The sequence below is a fragment of the Scylla paramamosain genome, chromosome 15 (assembly GCF_035594125.1).
Source record: "Scylla paramamosain isolate STU-SP2022 chromosome 15, ASM3559412v1, whole genome shotgun sequence".
NCBI lineage: Eukaryota > Metazoa > Arthropoda > Malacostraca > Decapoda > Portunidae > Scylla > Scylla paramamosain.
Window position 1 is genome coordinate 11,923,512 of NC_087165.1, and position 15,000 is coordinate 11,938,511.

Sequence of the window (15,000 nt, forward strand, 5' to 3'; positions counted from 1 at the left end):
ACACCGGCTCCAGCGTCACCACAGTCTATAGGTGGATACGACGATGGCAACGGGAGGGGCATATTAATACAAGAGCTAGATTATATAGGCACTTCGAATGTGACTATCAGGATATCTTTACAACAAAAGACAAATATTATGAAAACTTATCTACTACTCATAATCCTGAGCACCAAGATTCAGTAACGTTTCCCAACAGGAAGCCCTACAATGGATTTGAAGAAATATATCTGGGTACAAGCAGATAATTTTTAACACCTATGTTATATTACACAAAACATAATTTTTCCAAACACATGCCACTGGATTTAGAACGAAAAAAATGCTAATTTCAGAACGATGTCCATCACTGTTTATCCGAGTGAGTGCCATTCACAAGCTACTGCTCTACCACTGACAGACCAACATTTCCATTACTGAACCTACTAGTCATGCCAACACTTAACCAGTAAGGATGGCACACACACACACACACACACACACACTGTTACTAGGGTTCACGTTTAGCCAGCTCTTTCCAATGTTGTATTTTAAGTCAAGATATTAAACAGTAATGCCTTGAGGGCGTGAATAGTGTTATTATATTTTTTTGTAAACGTAATTAGTGGTTAAGAAAAAGAAAGTTAACCAAAAACTGTTCCAATTCACTATGCATAGAGTAAATGTGGCGCACCAAACGATCATCAACTCCGAACAAAAATGTTAAAGTCCGCTTAAAATGTTGTGATGAATCGTCAATCAACGGAACAAGTAAAATAAATAATGAATGAAAAATTACTCTCATTATAACCATCATAACACTAACAACACATCAATACCAAGGAAGTTCAAGCACACAGATCAATGATGTATCAAACTTCATTAACATCGGAAAGTTTAAAGTAATCAAATTATTAATATAAATTGATAAAATAATTGATTTAATACCGCACTGCTTAAGAACACTTGGCCATTTAGCATCACTACAGATACCTAAATAAATTACTGCCGCGGTTAACTCATTAAACCCATTTGACAATAAACAAACTAACTCAAGATAGTGGAAGTCATTTGAATTTACAGATAAACAAAAGTACTATAAATGTAAAGAAATATGTAAAATATCCGAGAAAGTTTCTGAGTTATCTTGATATTCCTCTTTTGAAAGTGTTCTAGTCGTAGGCATGGGAAAACACTGAAGCAGGAAGAGAGTTCCATAGTTCATCAGTGAAAGGGATGGAAGAATGAAGATACTGGCTGACGCTTGCATTAGTAAGGTAGGTAGGTAGATATAACAAGGCTGAAAGTAAGTACAATTCTTGTGCATAAATGCCTCGGAAGGTCGTAAGGTAAGCAAGCAGTTTGCAGGTTCAGAAGAGCTGTAACCATATAAATAACAGTAGAAGATAGTAAAAGATGCAATATTATGTCGGTGAGTGTCTAAAATGTACCAATAAATTCAAGAAAATAGATCATATTAGCAAAAAACAGTTAGTCGTTTAGTATGATTCAAGTTTGTTGCTAAGGACAAAATATTAAGAGATCAGCTGTAGTATTGTTGCAACTTAAGCCCCAGTCACTTCTATCTCAGACTTCAGGTCGATCACTGGCTTTAATCAGGAAGTGGAACGATCCATGTTCCTGAGAGGTCGGTGTCTAGAAAAATGTTGCAGCCACATCTATAGGTACCAGGAATCAGTCTAAGAGAACAACTATAATCGTGAATCAATTGGTTCTGCTGGTGTGACTGCAAATTTTGCCAGGCAGCCGAGTTTTTGCAAACCGCTCGCCGATAACTTACGTCCACTCGGCGAGCCTTCTGATATCCAACACCGATTTATCTTCGTAGTGGGGGTGCTATCTCGGAACGTTCGGCGAGCGTTATATCTAGCAGAATATCGTAATGGCTACAAGAAGAGCGGGGAGGGAAGCGTCACGGCTTCCTCAGACGACCCGGCCTCTTTCTCTGCCTAGTCAATACAGGAAACAGACCCATATCGCCCACTCAGACTGGACGCCCACGTGGACATCCCACTATTCACCATCATGCCCCTGCAGGTCGCGGTGAGTGTCTGAAGTGAGAGTGGATGATCATGGTGAGCAAGACCTACGAGACAACGCGCTGTTTATGATAGACGGATAAGCTTTATTTCTCAGCAGGAGAGTCAAGAGCACACACGATGCAGTGGAAGAGCATCACTACTAGCCAACATAGTACGGCCACTAGGAAGTGCCCGCTTGACACTTTACCGCCGTAGAACACCTGCCTTCCCGATGTCACAACTCCTGGGAACCGGGCAGCAAATCCCTTGTCTCTCTCGCCCCCCTACCTTGGCTGATTCAGGGCGTATTCGCACTCTCCTCCAACCTCCGACTATTTCATGTCTCCAATCAAAATTCTTTGTAATGATGTTTTTCATGCTCCCGCTGGCTTTAACCATCGGAAGTATTATGGACCTGATGGAGTCCCTCCTATTGTTCTCCGAAACTATCCCTCCGTGCTTGCACCTTGCTAGTTTTTTTGTACTTCTTTTCTGTTGCCCTAGGACAGAGTCATTCTTCCATTAAAAAAAAATAAATAAATAAATAAAATAAAATAAAATAAAATAACAGTGTTGTTAAATTTCATGAGCTGCCTTCGCTTTGATGGTTTATGACTGTTTTCCTGTTATGAGCGTCTAGAGTTCGCAGCGTCCAACTTTCCTCCTCGTCTTGTTTAATCCTGCTTACCTTGGCGACAGCCTCTCTTCTATCTTCAGAAAGTGTTTTTCTACACAAGTGTTTTGGAACAACTTCGATTTCTACTTTTTCTCCTTCATTATTAGTTTGTCTTTCTTGTTTTTTAAAACCTTTTTTTTTCCATTTTTGTCTTTCCTTTCTTCTTCGAAAGCGTAGGTTACAACAGATACATTGGACAGCTAAATTTGATTAATATAAAAATGACAATGAAGTCTTAGTCATATGATATAAAGTTCAGAAGATTCAATAGCGACGATACGTCGATATGTTGATGCCTACATAGATGCAACAGTGAGCTTTGTCTTGTAAATGAGAATGAAGTAGGAGAAAACAGAGACACAGTGATACTTTTGTAAGTGAGAATAAAGAAAGTAGGAGAAAACAGAGACAGGTCTGCTGTCAGTAATCATAGATACATGGGCAACATTGAGCAATAGAATGGAAGAATTGGAAATAGTGGGGAGATGTTCTATACACTAGAATTTATAAATACAAGTATAAGTATAGTCATCCACATATCCGAGTTTCACAGGCATGATCGAGATTGTCCCTCTTTCCAAATTTGTAAACTGATAAAAATCTTACAGGAAAATAAGGAGTTATTGAATGAAACGATATACCGTGCTAACATTACTCAATTTTTCAGGATATAATCAATGGAGATACTGCCAGCCACCTTTCTCCTTTTCTTGCTGGGCACGTCCGTGAACGAAGTTGGGACTTTAGTACCACATGAAACTGGTGAGAAACCTATGTTTGTGTGTGTGTGTGTGTGTGTGCTCGCGCTACGGTAGTGTACGCATAGGTACACACACTTGAAAAAAGAATCATTGCAATGTGGTTTCTCGATTTTCACACTGAACAAACCGATGGTCTCATTATGGTTGGTGAGCGTGTTCGACTAAGGCTCTTACTGTTTCATGAAGCGTCACTGTAACAACTCAAATCCTATTGCTTCATATACGAGTGCCGCTCATTTGATTAATGCAGGTGCAGCTGCATGAACCACACGCAGGGATGGCAACATGAGTAGCCTGTTATCACTGGATCCGTCCATGGGACAGTTTGTATCATGCTGAATATGTAACAATATTTTTGAGTGTGCTTACCTATCTATGGATGTGCCATCTTAATAAGCATGCATAGTATTTGCAGTTAAATTCTATTGTACTAGGAATGTCTGGTTAGTGATGAGTTAGTGCTGATTATAAGTAACCAAAGAAATCACGGTGGTAATGCTGCTGCGTTATATTAATAAAATAAAACTGTACAAATGATAATAATGAAGTGAGGTGAAGTGCCTGCGGGTGACACGTCCACCTCCGAGGCCTGGGTGGACGCGACTGGGCGTGTCCGCCACCGAGGACAGTCGGATATTGGCTAATGTAGGGGTGGTTGCTGGTCGGGTCAGGTCACGGCCAGGGCTGGCGTCCTGAAGATAAAGGGTGTGAGGGTTGACCTCACCCCCACGTGGTGATAGGCAGGCGGCCGGAGGCTTGCGTCATGTCCCAGGGGAAAGGCGCGCCATGAAATGTGGGCGACAAGGGTGTGGGCGTGTGTTCCCACACCAGTACAATGCTCGGCCACCCTTTTAGGCATGCCCTGATGTCTACAAAACATATGGGGCGATGCAAGCACATTGAAGCACATACTTCACTTAATAACGACGCGCTTATCTGTGTAAGACACGTTATGTATGCACTATAGTTAACCGCAAGGCTCACAGAACAAAGAAGTCAGAAAAGCGAGTACACATTGGCGAATCACAAAACTCACATAGCAAAGACGTCAGAAAAGAGAGCACAGTGGCCAAACACAAAACTCACACTAGCTGTGACTTCAACATAGCGATTCGCAGGACAAGAAAAAAAACTAGGACAATTCTAGAGGCTATAAAACAAGAGAACAAAGCGTTTCTATGCCAAATAAATTGCAAAATAAATATGCACTACAAAAATCATAACACTGCACAAATAACGCACATTATAGCGATAAAATCTTCAAGTGTGGTGGATCGTGGCAGATTATGGACTGGAAGCCAAGAGCAAGAAACACCACACGGACAGGAAACATCAAAACTTGCAGATGTGAAGACTGACGGCATGAGATCCAAAGCGAGGTACCCCATCAAAGGCTCCTGAGAAAGGTTAGGGCACACGGGATAGATGGGAAGGTGTTAGGCTGGATAGGGTCATGGCTTAGTGACAAAGAGTTGTAATAAACGGCTCGAAATCTGAGTGGGGTCATGTAATTAGTGGGGTGCCACAGGGATCAGTATTAGGGCCATTGTTATTTCTAATATATATATCAAAGACTTGGATAGTGGAATTAGTAGTGATAGTAAATTTGCGGATGACACAAAGATAGGTAGATTAATTAGCTCAGAATCGGATGCCATCGCCTTGCAGGCAGATTTAGATGGAATGAATGAATGGACGGATAGATGGCAAATGCAATTTAATATCAATAAATGCAAAGTACTTTAGCGTAAGTAGAGGAAACCCACACAATAGGTACACATTAAACAACCAAACTCTGGTAGGTACAGGGTACGAGAAAGGTTTAGGAGTTATAGTTAGCTCTGAAATCCGTCTAGGGAAACAATGCATAGAAACCAGAAACAGGGCAAATAGGGTACTAGGATACATTTTTAGGAGTGTTAAAAGTAGAAGGCCGGAAGTAATATTAAAGTTATACTTGGCACTGGTCAGACCTCATCTAGACTACGCTGTGCAGTTCTGGTCCCCGCATTACAGGAAAGATATAGGTCTATTAGAATCAGTACAGAGGAGAATGACTAAAAGGATACAGGGGATGAGGAGTATTCCTTACGAGGCAAGATTGAAGTTGTTAAATTTACATTCTTTAGAAAGACGCAGGTTAAGAGGGGACCTGATAGAAGTCTTTAAGTGGTATAGGGGTTATAACAAGGGAGATGTAAGCAAAATTCTTAGGATCAGGAACCAGGGTAGAACAAGAAATAACGGGTTCAAGCTTGAAAAATTTAGGTTTAGGAAGGAGATAGGAAAAAATTGGTTCTCAAATAGAGTGGTAGATGAGTGGAACGGACTCAGTAATCATGTTGTTAGTGCTAGGACACTAGAGAGCTTTAAGAGAAGATTAGAGAGGTTTATGGATGTGGATAATAGATGGAAATAGGTAGGTATATTTCATACAGGGACTGCCAAGTGTAAGCCTGGTCGCTTCTTGCAGCTTCCCTTATTTCTTATGTTCTTCTTATGTTCTTATGTCCTAGAACGACGGGATCAGCAGCAAAGCTGCAAAAGTTGCGTCGTTGACGGCTTAAAAAGTCCAGACTTGAAACAGGACGACGTCGGTGACAGCTTGAAATCGCACGGGCCCAGGCTGGCGGGACAGGCTCGGCGTAAAAAAGCTTGAAAGAAGCCCGGAAAGGAGCTTGAAGAAAGCACCGTAGATATGTAGTAGCGTAGCAGCTTGCGTCGGTGACGGATTAGCAGGTTACCCGGAGGCGATGAAGGTAGCTAGAGTAGCTGGCGACGAGAACGCAGGACACGTGAGGCAGGATGACTTGTAGCGTCGACTCCTTCCACTGCGGTCACCATTTTTATGTACTAGATAATATATATATATATATATATATATATATATATATATATATATATATATATATATATATATATATATATATATATATATATATATATATATATATATATATATATATATATATATATATATATATATCATACTATACTAAAAAAAAAAAAACAGTACTGAAAGAGAGATGGTTAACTTCTCGACAGCATGCTGAAGTGGATACTGTGCAGTCATATCCTATTCCTCTCCCTTCCCTGGATGGTCAGTGGAGGAAGAGGAAAGCGAAAGCTTCAATGTTCACCACCAGCTTTGGTTTTCCTCTCCCTTCACTGACCATTCTGGTGAACTAGCCTTTTATTTTGCTATCCTCCACGGCCTAGAGCAATTGATGCAACACGCTACCCGTATTCCTGACCATCTTGGAGATACGCCCAACAATCTTGACCTTTTCCTAACCTCTAATCTTGCATATGCTGTTGCCCTCTCGTCCCCGTTGGGCTCCTGCAATCACAATCTCATATCTGTATCTTGTCCTACCGCTTCAATCCCTCCTCAGGATCCCCCTAAGCGGAGGTGCCTCTGGCGTTTTGCATCTGCTAGTTGGGGGTACTTGAGGAGGTATTTTGCTAATTTTCCTTGGAATGACTACTGCTTCCGTGACAGAAACCCGTCTCTGTGTGCCGAGCGCATAACAGAGATGATAGTATGGTATGGTATGGTATGGTGTTATACATGATAGAGAGGTGGCCCACAAAAGGTACTTGAGCTTTCCATCACCAGAATCTTATGGGCCCTTTATTTCTGCCCAGAATCATGCAATTCTGTTCTCCAAGTAGCCAAAAACTCCTTCATGAATAGAAAATGTCAAAATCTTTCAAGATCTAGCTCCCCTCGTTACTTCTGGCATCTAGCCAAAAAACATTTCCAATAAATTTGCTTCTTTTCCTTTCCCTCCTTTATTTTAACCAGGTGGCACCACTGTTATCACATCTATCTGTAAAGCTGAACTCTTCGCTCAGACCTTTGCTAAAAACTCTATCTTCGACGATTCAGGGTTTGTTCCTCCCTCTCCTCCATCCTCTGACCACTTCATGCTACCTATTAAAATTCTTCGCGATTGTTCTCTGAAATTGTGCCACCGTGCTTGCACCTTACCTAGTCAAACTCTTTCAATTCTGTCCACACCTACTTTTCCTTCTTGCTGGAAGTTTGCCTACATTAAGCCTGTTCCTAAAAAGGGTGAACGTTGTAATCCTTCAAACTACCGTCCTATTGCTTTAATTTCCTGATTATCTAAAGTTTTTTAATCTAACCTCAACAGGAAGATTCTTTAACATCTACCACTCACTACACAATCTCCTATCTGATCGCCAGTATGGGTTCCGACAAGGCCGCTTTACTGATGATCTTCTGGCTTTCCTTACTGAGTCTTGGTCATCGTCTTTTAGAGATTTTGGTGAAACATTTGCTGTTGCCTTAGACATATCAAAAGCTTTTGAAAGAGTCTGGCACAAAGCTTTGATTTCCAGACTACCCTCCTACGGCTTTTATCTTTCTCTCTGTAACTTCATCTCAAGTTTCCTTCTTGACCGTTCTATTGCTGGTGTGATAGACGGTCACTGTTCTTCTAAATATATTAACAGTGGTATTCCTCATGATTCTGTCCTGTCACCCACTCTCTTCCAATTATTCATCAATGATCTTTTTAACCAGATTTCTTGTCCTATCCACTCCTACGTTGATGATACCACCCTGCATTTTTCCACGTCTCTTCATAGACGTTCTACACTCCAGGAAGTAAACAGTTCACGCAGGGAAGCTAAAGAACGTTTGACATCTGATCTCTCTAAAATTTCTGATTGAGGTAGAGCAAAGTTGGTATTGTTCAATGTCCCAAAAACTCAATTCTTCCATCTATCAACTCGACACAACCCTCCAGACAACTATCCCTTCTTCTTCAATGATACTCAACTGCCCCCCCTCTTCTACACTGAAGATCCTCGATCTGTCCTTTTCTTATAATCTAAACTGGAAACTTCACATCTCATCTCTAGCTAAAACAACTTTAAATAAGTTCGGTGTTCTGAGACGTCTCCCCCAGTTTTTTTTCACCCCCTCCAGAAGGTAACTCTGTATAAGGGCTTTATTCGTCCATGTATGGAGTATGCTTCACATGTCTGGTAGGGTTCCACTTATACCGCTCTTTTGAACAGGGTGGAATCAAAAGCTTCTCATCAACTCCTCTAACTGACTGTCTTCAGCCTGTTTCTCATCGCCGCAACGTTGCATCTCTAGCTATCTTCTACCGCTATTTTCATGCTAACTGCTCTTCTGATCTTGCTAACTGCATGCCTCCCCTCGTCCCGCGGCTTCGGTGCACAAGACTTTCATCTTTCTCTCATCCCTATTCTATCCACTTCTATTATGCAAGAGTTAACCAGTATTCTCAGTCATTCATCAGTTTCTCTGGTAAACTCTGTAACTCCCTACCTGCTTCTGTAAATTCATTTTCCTATAACTTGAACTCCTTCAAGAGGGAGGTTTCAAGACACTTATCCTGCAATTTTTGGCTACCACTTCGGACCCTATTCGGGGACCGCCTTGTCAGTGGGCATTTTTTTTCATTTAATTTTGTTGTCATTGGCTAGTGTCCTGGCTAGTGTATATATATATATATATATATATATATATATATATATATATATATATATATATATATATATATATATATATATATATATATATATATATATATATATATATATATATATATATATATATATATATATATATATATATATATATATATATATATATATATATATATATATATATATATATATATATATATATATATATATATATATATATATATATATATATATATATATATATATATATATATATATATATATTCTTATCTTTTCAGGAAAGCATGCATATTCTGGCATACGTGCGGCGCTGGTCGAAATAATGGAAACATCAATGGATCCGCGATGCAACCACCTACTTTTCATCGACGATGGTTTCTCCTTGACTTCTTCTGCTGTGGTAAGTACTATAGGTATAGTTCTCGAATATGTTTCAGCTCATCAGGGAAGATTTGCGATCCATGAATAACGACTCTGATGTAAATTATGGACAATGATGACATCTAGAAATTGTTCTGTAGCTGCCTTGTATAGGTTAACTGTCCCCTTATTTTCTAAGTTACTCTAGTCATGATTAGTATATTGTCCATGTTTACTCGCTAACGAACATCTGCAGGAAACACTGATGGCTGTAAACCCTCCACGTGGCTTCGGGCTGTTTACGGCAGTGAAAGGACAAGAAAGCAACAAGACACAGCAAGATTGGATGTCCGTGGTTACGGTCCAGGCGCGGCAGGTAATTCAAAGCAATGGCACACACACACAGACACACACACACACACACACACACACACACACACACACGAGTATATACTCATCTGGCACCTGCGTAGGTGCTTAAAACGTAGACATCACTTCCCTTGCAGATGAGAATGGTGTCGTGGTGTGCAATGGTGATACTGGTAACTGACAACCCCATCGTCCTCGGTACCTTTGCTGAATTATCGATGAAGAACCAGCTATTGGTATCGTCCACGAAACTCCTTGCGATTACTCAGCTTCCGATTCGTCGCCTTGAGAGCATAGATTATTTTCACAAGGTGTTTTCTAGAATGGATGCTATGATTCTCACCTTTGATGATTCCAGTACAGTGACAAGGTATCGCGGGCAAAACATTTGTTTCATGAACTATTATCTTAAACTGTTTGTAACTTGACAATGTTTTGACTAATGTTTTTTTTTTTTTCTTTCAACAGTGGACTTTTTATTTATTTACCGAACATAACGCCCGCAAGAGGCAAGATTCAACTAGCAACATTGTCATCAATGGGCCTCACTTGGGTTTCTGATCTTTCTATTTTTCCTGACAAATACACCAAGTTAGTGGTTCGTTTTTATTTTCTAATCTGTTTCTTTCAAATAATCTTTAACATGCAGTAAACCTTCTCCCACCCTTCTACAATAATTTCTTTTGGTTGCCTGTGTATCCCAAGCCATTCCAGCAAAAATTTATGTGTCTACATCCACTTTTCTGCTGTTCATCCCTAGCCAAGTATTTTGTTATCTTCTTATTCCAGTTTTTTTTTTTTTCATTTCAATCAAGATATCTTCAATATTGATCCATTCTCTATATCATGATGTTTTCATCTTATCCCTTTGAACACTGATGTTTCTATTTCAGGATTTTCATAAGACTGAAGGTTTCTAATACATAAATTCAAGTTCGTAGAATATTACATAAACCTTTCTCTTGAACGATCGTGTAAAATTACTTTTCTTAAGATATCTTTGACTTTTTTTCCATCACCTTGTAGAAGTATTACTTTTTGTTTGAAATATGGTTGTAATAATCTTCTGCAGCTTTATCTTATACTTTATTTTCATGGTTTAATATAAAAGCAATGAACATCACCTTGGATTTCCTCAAATTTATTTTCAAATCCTATTTCATGGCTTTATCTGTGTAATTCCAAAACTATCCGTTATTGTTCGCTTGTAGACGCGCCAGATCATTACCATAGCTGGCTATTTCCACTACTTCTCTCCCTTCTTATTTCAAGTTCTTAGGAAGGTTCTTTATTGGTTTTTATTTGCTGACTTTAAAAGACGATAGAGTTTTTTTTCACAAACATCCAGACAGGTATCAAAATTATGGCTTCAAGAATTATAAAAAAAAGAAAATTTGGAATTAGGTAATTAAACCGTGCTAAAATAGCTGCATATTTACCGATGATACTGTAATACACATATAATATAATATAAGGATTGTATGAATGGACTATACCAAATAATTTTACCATGACATAATGAAACCAGAAAGAAAATTTGTAGATGAATAGGAAGAAAAAGACAAAGGTGGTTATCAATAATTAAATAATAAACCATGAAATTAAAGTAGAGTGCTATGTGGTCACCAGTTATTATGGTTCCTCCGGGGTAATCAATTATTATGGCTCCTCCAGGTTAATCAATTATTATGGCTCCTCCGTGGTCACCAATTTTTATGGGTCCTCTGGGGTTACCAGTTGTTATGGTCACTCCAGGGTCACCAAATGTTGTGACACCGGAGGAGCCACAACAACGATTTTTTTTTGGAACCACAATAAGAGAACTACCATTACGGTACTGCAAAAGAATAATTGATGTTCATCAGATTTTTGGAAAGACCAGTTATGAAGATTGCAAGGGAACAGATAAGTCAGACACAGGACGAAGGCTGCAACCAACCGTTCATCGCGTACTTGTCGAAAGCGATGAATTTTACGTAAGTTTTTTCTTTGTTTCGATATATTTGCTTATTCCTAGAATCTGTACTAAACCCTAAATCCCTGTCGTATATTCATGTCCAGTTAATTCAAGCTTTCAGCTTTTATATATATATATATATATATATATATATATATATATATATATATATATATATATATATATATATATATATATATATATATATATATATATATATATATATATATATATATATATATATATATATATATATAATTTTCTGAGATATCACTTTGAGAGCTTTTTTAATTCGTTTTCTCAAATCACATCACTAAAGACCAGTAAACTACCTGGAAGGCGATTGATGAGCGAAGCTGTCATTAATAAAAGAGTGGAAACACCTCCCTGCACATTGGGCACTTGTCTAATATTCAAGTAACTCTAGCTAAAAGCTTTGCGAGAGCCGAATGGTTATGCTATATACCGTTGATAGGAAATTTCATATTGTGTTCAGCAGTATGTATTCACTCTTGTTGAGAAAAAAAACAAAAGTTGGTGAAAATTGTATAAAACTGACGTTGGTTTTATAAAATTCCATTTTCGACGCTCTTTTATTTTTTTTTGCAAGTTAAACATTGACTTCATCCAATATAAGAGATAAAAACTATATCATTAAAAAAAAAAAAAAAGTTGTGCTATCATATGGTGCAAATTTCGTTACGATCGGGCTCGTAGTTCAGAAGATATTAGCGTTTGAATATACAGATTTACGGTCGGGCAGGGACGGGTAGCTCAAAATGAAACAACCTCCAAGGAAAATTTGCCTTCGCTCTTAATGAATGTGTAGTCTTTATTTTGCGATGATAGTGGGTTAGAATACTATTGATGTATGGGGGAAAGGCTTGCGAAATCTAGAAAAAAAAAAAAATGTGGTAGTGTGTGGAGTAATGCGAGTTTCGTGCTCGAGAAGGCTTGTCTGGTGATGTGCTTCGTCTCCTTGGTTGCTTAATGTTTATATTGATAGTATTACAAGATAGATCAATGCAAGAATGTTAAGTAGAAGTTTGAGCCTTGTAAATATTGTTAGTAGAAAAATGTTGTCCGATTCAGTGCTGTTTATAGATAATGTTTACACTGGTGGCTGACTCAGAGAAGTTGTGGCGATAATGAGTTTTGAATATGTAAAATAGAGCGAATGACATATAAAGTGAAGTTAATAAGGATGAATCATGACAGAGGAATGAATGTAATTTTGGATGTTAAGTTGCTTGATGTAATGCATTGTTTTATGAATGAAAGTCACAGATTGCCTTGGGTGGAGGATTACTTAATTCTCTCTAAACTCAGAGTGGATGAAGCATTTTTTTTTCTAACAGAAAAGCATGGCCTAAACTTAAAGCACGTCGGTGTTGTTCATGATTAGGATAAAGGTACATTTAATCGGGTAGGGTATGACGAAACAAGGGCAGCGAGGATGGGTAGGGGAGGGAAAGCAACAACGTGCGCAGCTCTGACGTAATCAGACTTACGGATGGCAAAGATCATAAGTCAGACCAACTGCCGTGCCACCGTGGAGGAAACAGAGGGGGGTGAATGCTCGTAAGATCTCTATTGGCGGTGACATACCATGTGACCAAGCGAAAACTCCGTGCCCCAGCGTCATGAAGTGAAGACACATGAAGGGCAGCGCGATTCACTTTGTTCATAAAGTGAGGTTTCGGGGAAGGAAAAGGTTACCGCTGGTTTTGTACTAGCATTGCAAGGCCAAGCACCCAGCGAAAGGAGACATGCGTTTTGAGGCGTCTTCTATTTACAACACTGATTAGATCTAGATCATTGATCTGGATCTGGATCAGATCTGGAATCACTCGGGGTAAAAAGAACACCAGCGGCCATTACTGATCAACACAATAACAACACAAGCATGTCGCTACCCAGCTGTCACGAGCGGCAGACTGCTGATGCTCGCCACTGTGCTCTAAGAAAGTGTCAACGAGGACTGCAGCTGACTGTGTATTTCCTGTGGAAGTTGGGCCGAGACCATCAATGAGTCCCAGCCACATGCCTACCCTGGCAGCACGAGACTGGGTTCCGTGCCTGGCCATGAACGTTTTATAATGAAGTTTCACACAAAGCTTTCTTCACACACAGCATGTTGAAAGTACTCGCTGTGATGAAGTACAGAATGGTAAAATGAGAAAATATTCGGACGTAAGGTAAGGCTAGTCTGGCCCGCGTGCTGGTACTATTGACACCATTATTGAGGCACCTCCAAAGTAGAGATGTATTATTTTCGATTGAACAAGTATTATCTTCTTTTGTCTCATCCTGTAGTCCTTGGCAGAGGCGGTAATGACCAGGTATTTATAATCAGAAGCCATTAAACTAAGACTTGTAATATCTTTCTTGTTTCTGGCATCTGTCACCACCACTATTCACTATCCGTATCCACAGAAGCATTCTGCAACGATTCATTACCATATTAGCCGTTTTCTTGCTGTGTATTCCCTTAAATAAATCCCCAGTAGGGGCTGCTCAGTCCCTACTGGTACAAGATGTCTATTGTCTAAGAAAGAGTGTTTGTGCGTTACGAATATGAATGAAGAGCAGTTGGAAAAGCAGGTATAGGGTTCCGGCCTCGGAGAGCCTCGATACTAGGTTCTGCCGTATCTGGTTCGGTTAGATGCGTGTAAAGGTGAGTCTGTTATAAAGCAGGAGGGATAAAACCAGGCAAGCCGTCGGAGACTACCGGATATGCTGCGCGTAGGAGGGACGGTCAGGATCGGTGTTTTACTACCCAGCTGTCACCATAGGTAAACTTGATACTCGTCGTTGTGCTCAAAAGGTTCCATACACACGAGCATACAATGTCTGGCAGACTTCGTTCGTGACCATACAAAATCTGCAGACACAGCTGCAATGTTGTCCACACGGTGGTGTCTGGCCAATGTAATTCTGGCTGCAGCTAAGCGAAGGTTATCTGACAACCTACTGTAGTGTTTGACAGCGGTACGATAACTTCAGCATGGTACGACAAAAAAAAGATAGGAAGCGTGCAGCGTCATGTTACATAGTAATAACCATGTGCATGAAAAATATCAGAACAAAAACCGATAGAAAACAGCGGTGCAACGAGTGGTTAATGAAAAGGAGAGTTAGGAAGCATGTGACCATACTCTGGGAAATATAAGTAATTTTTGCTGTTAACACTTCGTCCGTGGGTGTATTATTTATATATTGCAGGTTCATCAGTAGGCCTATCTGTTAAACAGCAATATGTTTTTTTTTTTTATATAGATACTGTTTTGCTCTCATATAAATATTTCTAATGGTATTCTAGCAGAAACCTTGGTTTGTATCATTTGTCTGGCAGCAGAATCACTC

At 39.5% G+C, this 15,000-nt stretch overlaps 1 protein-coding gene across 1 annotated transcript in view; it reads right to left on the bottom strand.

The window, feature by feature from the left end:
• Positions 1-15,000, bottom strand: part of LOC135107444 (trypsin-1-like) — a 54,800-nt gene that overhangs the window by 24,407 nt on the left and 15,393 nt on the right. The gene's annotated exons all lie outside the window — the stretch shown is intronic.